This window comes from Myotis davidii, unplaced genomic scaffold (genome assembly GCF_000327345.1).
Source record: "Myotis davidii unplaced genomic scaffold, ASM32734v1 scaffold352, whole genome shotgun sequence".
Taxonomy (NCBI): domain Eukaryota; kingdom Metazoa; phylum Chordata; class Mammalia; order Chiroptera; family Vespertilionidae; genus Myotis; species Myotis davidii.
The window spans coordinates 439,928-447,814 of NW_006283633.1; positions in this window are offsets into that span (position 1 = coordinate 439,928).

The window sequence follows — 7,887 nt, forward strand, 5'->3', positions numbered from 1 at the left end:
TTTGAGAAAACTTAGTCTTAGAAAAATAATTTGTCCAAGCACTCCTCTATCTCTTTCTTTCTCAAATGCCTAGCAAAATGGACATTAAACTTTGAGCTCCTTAGAAGCAGGCTCCATGTTTTTGCAATATTTCCTTGAATGCCAGTTTTCTCCCCGTATTTAAATGAAAAGAGATGGGTTAATTTCTTCTCAACTAATCATTTAGTTGATGCAATAAAACATGGTTAAAAAGAATAAAATGGACATTAGACCAAGAGATTTTGGGTTCAAAACTCACTAGCTCCATGACTGAATCTGAATTTAAATTTCTTCTGTAAAGTGAACATGAAGAAATCAATTTCACCATATTATCGGGAAGGTTACATGAAGCAATGCAATATGCCAGGCATATCCTAGCGAGGCACTGCTGATCCGGAAGACTTCAGAATACTGAGTATATAACGTCTACCTTGGTTTTATACTGATACTTACTGTGACCTTATTGGAAAGAAGAATGGCATTTCAGAGCAGGGATCTCTGAACTCTCTTTTGGAACAGAAGTTCATTGGCGACGGACTATCCTCCCCAGTTTGAGATGAAGAGAAATAAGATCAGGCAGCAGATATAAGATTACAGTTGACTATACCTCATTAGGGGCAAACAGTAAATTCTTAGTTTAACTGCCTATCTTCCTGAAATGAATTAGCCTTAGAGACACCCTGGATCACAGTAGTTCCTAAAAACATAAAGAAAAAAGAGGCCTCACATTTTATTTTCAATTTGTGGAGAGGAGGGTGGCAGGGTGTGAAGAGTAAGGAAATATATTAGAAGTCCAAGTCTCAATTAGCATCTGGAAGTTTGAAACACTGTCCCAAAAGCAAAATGTTGGTACTACCATATAATAACAGTGACTACATCACTTATTGTTTACTGACGTCTTTTATTGAGTTTTTTAGCTCATGATTTTACATCTGATTGTACAGAGCATTTAAGAAAAAAATGGTTGAAAAGGTTGTACAAGGGGAAAAAAATGCAGTAGATTGAAATCTGTAGGTGTATAAATTTAATGCTATGTGTAAATATATGAGAATGGTTAAAAGACCAAAGCCTGCAATAGCTATATTCTTGTTCCTAATAAGTGATTTTTCTTATCAAGGAGAAATAGCTTAATTAGTTCTTAGTTTTAAAAATAAAGTACCATTAAAAAAAGAGATATATCTTGAATTAGATTTAATGCTTGTTGAGTGGGAAAACAGTATGAAAAACCTTTCCAAATTATCCTAATTTCCAATGCATTCACAGAAGCCAAATGAAAGGAAATCAAGCTCTTTCTACAATTGTCCTCAATTTTATAGTTCAGAGGCAAAGATACTGTTACAATATACAAAAAGGACTTGTTTACAAATGAGCACTTTCTGATTGTCCAGAGCTGTTTCAAGACATAGCATCTTGTATTACTTAGGATGGTAAAGGAAACCTTTATTCTCAAACGAGGCATCAAAACCAACTTCAAATGTGTTTTCTTCATCTTTCTTAATCTATAATGTCATCCAAAACATAAGCATTGTGACAACTTGAAATTCAAGGCATTAAACATAAGCTCTGCAGGCCTAGGCAGTGGTCAGCATGAGGACCCTCCGTCCCAGTCTCTGTATTCTGAACTCCATCCCCAAAGACCTCTACCTACTATTAGAGTTGATGATATTCAGGACTTCTGCCAAACATTTTTAGAGGTCAACCATACATTTTATTTTGAAGCCAGGATCTTATCACCAGTTTTACCTTGAAAAGAGGAGTTCTTAACTTTAAAAGCTACTTTAGGCATGAATTTTAAACATCTTTCCTTGCAAATGCAGTGTAAAATTCTGCCGTCGTGTGCCATTGAGACAACCTTAAACATCTTTAAAATTTTAAATCCTCTGATATTGGACTAACCGTAAATCTTTATTAACCTTCCCTTAGATTACAGAGTAGAGCATTCTCATTTTAAAATTACTCATTCTGAATGACAGTTTATCCAAATTGGGTCCTTAGAAGTGGGCTTCACTTTCCTCTTCGTTCAGGCTCTTTCCTTTAGCATTGCAGAGTGAAGAGGCACTGGGAATACTTTTACACACACTTGGATTGTGGAGTACTCTGACAGCACATCATGTGTACAACTGCCTGTAGAATTTAATAAAGTGACTATATATAAGGAACATTGATAAAATATTCATATTTCCTTCAGAGAGGGTGTCGCTAGACAAGAAATATCTAGGATGTTAAAAGTGTTTAGGGTTTCCTGTGGAATCAGCAAGATAAGATGATAATATGATGAACTCCAATTTTATTTTTTCAAAACATCAATAGCATTTGGTATAGTGTTTAAGATTTTTATCACTCTAAATTATTTCATTATTTTTTCCTGGAAATGTTTTATCAGGAACTCTAATTTAGGACCTGCTACCTTACCATAAATTTGCCAACTTGATTCTGCTCCTCTTCTGTTCATATTGTGATGGAAAAGATTTGGTTACCACAATAGAGCTTTTTCTCATATTGTCTTCTTGGACCTCATATGTAAATCAAAGTTCTCCTTTCACATGACTTCTTAAAAATCATAGTTTGCATTTAACTTTGAAATACTCCAATGGGACACAAATTAAATGAGAAAAATTTGGGTGACATAATATTAACAGAGAGAAAGAAACATTAAAACATAGTTGGTATAAAGACATTTGAATAATAACTTACAGGTCTTAGATGTTAAAGTGCAGACTTTTAATTTTTTTCAAAAAGAGGAAATAGCAATAACTTTATTTCAAATGACAATATGCAAAACCATAAAAACTACTTGCTTTATTGCAAAAATCATAAAGTTTGTGATGTTGTAAATCAGCTATTTCCTCTGCAAGCTGTAAATAACAGGAATCAGAGTAGGTAGGTATGTATACAGTTGAAAGTTAAAAAATGATATCCCTTTTAAAGCAAAGAGGAAGTAACCAGGTTGATTAGTAAACAGAAAAGATTCCTTTTATGGCCTAAGCAGGAAATAGGCAGCTACGAACACTTTTTAATTTCTACTAGCCTAAATAATGATTTAAATATTTAACAATATTTTTTCAGATGGTTTAAAAAGGACGTAATTGCTAATTACGAAATTAAATTTATAGTTGGGATCCATGACATTTATTTTATGAGCTCAAAGGAGTTTCTCACTTAGAATTCAGTTGCACAAAAATGCTTTCAGAAGCTATTTTGCAATGTTGCTGCTTCACTCTCGCGCTCCCATGTTCCTAATCTATGGCTGTGTAGAAGTCTAACCTATATGTAAAGTATGAGGAATGCATAGTAATTATTTATACGGTAAGTTATAGTTATAAATTACTAAACATGAACTAATTAAACCGTAATACCTTGGCACTACTACAATATTCTGGGAAGATCATAATTATTACTTTATCTCAAGTATTTTTGTTAGAGAAGAAAGGACATTCTTGTCAATATTTTCAGAATTGCTCAAAATTAAATTAGGGGTTGACTTCTTTTTCTCCCTCTCTAAATTTGAATTGACATGCACAGTAGCTCTGTACTGTTTTGTTTTTCTTTTCCCTGCCTCAAACATCCTAAGCAGTGGCACTTTGGTACAGTACTGAGGGGCAACTTCTAAAAACTGATTATCCTTTCACTAATAGGAGATGATGATTAATTTGGAGTTGGTCTTTAGACAATCCAAAAAATATTTTTCCTCTTCCTTTTGGACTCTACAATAATAAGAAAGTCAGTCTTTAAAGTTTTTAATGCCATTTTTTAAAGTGAGGAAACTGGTCAGTGGTTCAAACATGTGTAGGGGGAAAAAGCCTAAAATTATTGCCCAAAATTAAGTCTATGGGTCCTTTGTAAATATTAATAATTTACTCATATGCTTACCTCCATTATCATGAAAAGTCTCATCACATTCAGTGAGTTAATATTAAAAAAGTTAAAAACGCTAAATCTGAAAAATTTTCATTGATATGTCAACATTTTTAGATTAATGGGAATTTAAAAAATACAGATCATAAACTACATTTTAATTTAGTCATTGTGAAATTTTTTTATAGGAAGTTAAGGGTATTTCTGTTACCTGCATTTGATTAATTTTCCTGGTTATTTTTACTTCAATATATTTGTTCTCATGCCAGTTCTTTTTTTGTCATTATAATAATTTTAGCATAACAATTTATTATTCAATTATCATGTTTTTAATTTTAATAATGTGGAAACAAAGAGGGATGATAAAAAATTTAATTGGAACTTCAACCTAATTCTCCTTCACAAAACTTAGATTTCTCCATAAATATTATTATTTAGGGACATGAACTATGCAATATTCCCACAGTTTCTGAATCAACTAAACATGCAGTTAGTTAATGCCCTGGTAAGTTATCATGTGAAATAGACCTCAGAGAGAAAAACAAATTCAAGTCTAAAATGTTATTAGAACATTATTTCACTAGGAAATAATAATTGGTTTGTTTTTATTGGCATAACTCTTACAGCTATTAGATAATGTGTCTATCTGTTTGATGCAAATCTACTTCTTCATGGAAAATCAGATAAACACATCAAAAATATGCAGATAATGTCATGAATGTTACAGGGTATTAAAAATATCATCAACCAAAGGTGGTAAAAAAAAAACAAGGCATCTTCTAAAATTATTAATTTATCAATAGTTACATATGAAAATGCACATAAAAAAGATTCAGGTTCAGGAATGCAATTCTTGCTAGTGTAAAGAGGACTGAATGAGCATGTTAGATATACACAGGTTTCTATAGAAATGGATAATCACCTCCTTTATCCACTCACTGTTTGTTTTTATTATCATCACATAAAACTTGGGGGAACAATCTCTTCTTGTGACAGTCTCAGGATCTTAAGTCTTTTCCGGTTTACTCTAAAAGCCAGTTATGATGTATGAGAGTTCAAAAACCTTACGCTTTCATCTTAGGAACTTGGTAGTAACTGACAGTACAGAATGGCTTTCTGCTCCCCTTTATGTATTCAAGTGATTTTCTTCAACTTGGTCTATGGAGAGCTGGAGGGGGGGGGGAGCAGCGGGGGCTACCTGCTTCAAATTTCCATATAATGAAACACAAAAGTTAGTGGGCAGGGAGGTAGCAACATTAGACAATCAGAATTGGCAGCATCAGCAAGCTGGATTTGAGGTAGTTTCCCCATTGATCTTGAAACTAGCTTCTTAATGACAGAGTTGCTCTCATATAGATTACTGTTGGGTTGGCAAAACAAGCGTAAGTACCCATAACCTACAGGCCACATGGAGTTACCTTAAACATGTCTGACAAGGGTTCTTTCATTACCAAATGTACTCTATGTCCCAGGTAGATTAACCACCTTTCAGGTGCTAATGTCGCCATAGTGTGGCATGAGAAAACTTCATCACGTGAAATAGACCTCAGAGAGAAAAACAAATTCAAGTCTAAAATGTTATTACAACATTATTTCACTAGAAAATAATAATTGGTAAAATATTGAGGCAACCAAAGGTGGTAAAAAAACAAGGCATCTTTTAAATTCTGTTAAAGCTTGTGGTTAACTTCTGTTAAAGTTTGTGGTTCTCCTACAATTTAAAGAAAATATGTAGACTTAAAAAATACTCTGGTCGAGTGACTAAAAAGGAAGAATGCATAAGATATCTTGAGGTGATATAGGTTAGGATGTACTCTGACCCAGCACAAAACGTTTCCTTTTGTCATATATTTTAAAACTATAGATTACTGGCTATTCTCTAAACTATTCTTTCACATCTTCATTTAAGAAATCAACTTATAGGTGGTAGGTGTTTAGGTTTGGGAGAAATGAAAAGGAAAAAGAAATCACCAAGGTATTACATACTGCAAGAGAAATAATAATTTGGCAAATTCATTCTCGCTTTAAAATTAGCATTAAAATGTCTTATACCACCATTACAAAATGGATATTCTCTTTGCTGTTACTCTGTTATTTTGCCACTTGAGTGAATTTAAATTTCTAACATCAAAATGGAGTTTACAAGGAAGGAAATTATATGATCCACCTCCACTCCCCCCAATTTAATACTTAAATCTCTGATTGAATTGGCTTTTATAATAAGCTCAAGAGACTGTAGCTGCTTTAAAAATAAGCACATAGTAACCTATATATTAACGTGCTCAAAAATAAGTTATGCATCTTATTTCGGCCAACATAAACATGCCCATCCCATTTTTCTGGTTTACTCTGTCTGCAAAAACTGTGTGATTTTGTGCTTAAGTTATTCATTCCGGCAGATTAATTTCTTTTGCCTGGCTCATTTGGGCCATAGAGGATTAGGAAAAGTTTGTATACTGAAAACAGAAGGAAAGAAAGGTGAGAAAAATAAAAAGAATAATCAATCATATAGTACATACATCAATACAATATCTACTAAATCTCAATCAGTTGTTTATTGGTTGGCAAACAAGTTTCACTTTTACAACAAATATTAGTAATGAGGTCATCCAACTTTGAGACCATACAAAATGGATCGTAAATTTAAAAAGAAAATTATATGTGCTGCTAATTTACCTCTTGTATTCCTATATTACTTAAAATCCTGTCAAATAAATAAATGTTCCTGTTAGCAAACAGAAGATTTTTTTTTAATCACTTAAAAATAACTTGACCTTTTGATTCTTACTACAAGGGAGTGAATTTCCTTTAAAATCGGTAGTGCAGGTGCCCACTTGGGGATCAGATGGAGCATTCAGCACTTTAATGCCTATGGGATACCATGTTTTTTGTTTTCTGTTTTCACATGCAGAAGCCCCACTAGTTCTATTGACATCTCTTGACTTCTAGAACCATAGCTACTGTCATGGTGATGAATCGCTTGCCAAATATGCTTGCATTACAACAGATGTGCACCGTAAACATAAAAGTTTGTCCTGCTCTAATTTGCAAAAATGCTCTTGGAAATATTCTGACTGAATAAAGATATATAGTGCGGAAGGAAGTCTAATTTTATTTATTTTATTTTTTTTGTAAAAAATAATTTGTTTGCATTACTAGAAAATGATTCTTATAAAGTGATAGTTCATTTATTATTTATTATTTATTTATTTATTTATTTTTTTGCCAGGTGACATTTTAAAGAAAATAGACAAAAAAGAAAGAAGAAGAAAAAGGAAAGAAAAAAAAATGAAGAAAGAAAGAAAACAAAAGACTAAGAAGGAAACTTTGCTCTCTTACTGGTAGACAAACTTGCAAGACCAGCACGAAAGAAAAAGAAAATGTATCTCTTTTTTTTCTTTTCTTTTTTTTTTTTTTTTTGCACTACATTAACAGGACTCAAATTCTGGAGGAACAGAAAGCAGACTATATGTGCAATGCTAGTATCTGTACATTACATAGAAATTGTTCAATTTTTTTCTGCCATTAGTTTTATCATCCGTTAATACAGCAAATCATAAAATATGCATCTAGCATATAATTCTAGAATTCCCCTCCGTTTCGTTATAAATTGTGTTGTTTGATTTTTGTATACCACAGCTATTGCTGCTGCGGTGAACTCAGGTGGTGAGTGACTACAAACCCCTATGTGATTCAGTTTTGCTTTGCTTGTATGTTTGTTTGTGCAGCACTCCAATCTAGACGCAGCATTGTTACTAATTTCAAACAACTCTTCCGGCCTTTCAGAAAAAAAAAAAAAAATCAGGTCCTTGTCATTATAGTAACAGAGCATCAGAGATGTTAGAACAAACACAATATGATCACCAAGGCCACAAGGAGCGCCGTTCTCTTCATATCTCGTTCATTAACATAATGAAGTCTCCATCTGAGGGGGGAAGGGCAGGAAAGGAGAGGACACAGGGGGGGGTTCAGCAATGACCTCTCTCCCCTGGGCTGACCTAAAAATCCCATTAA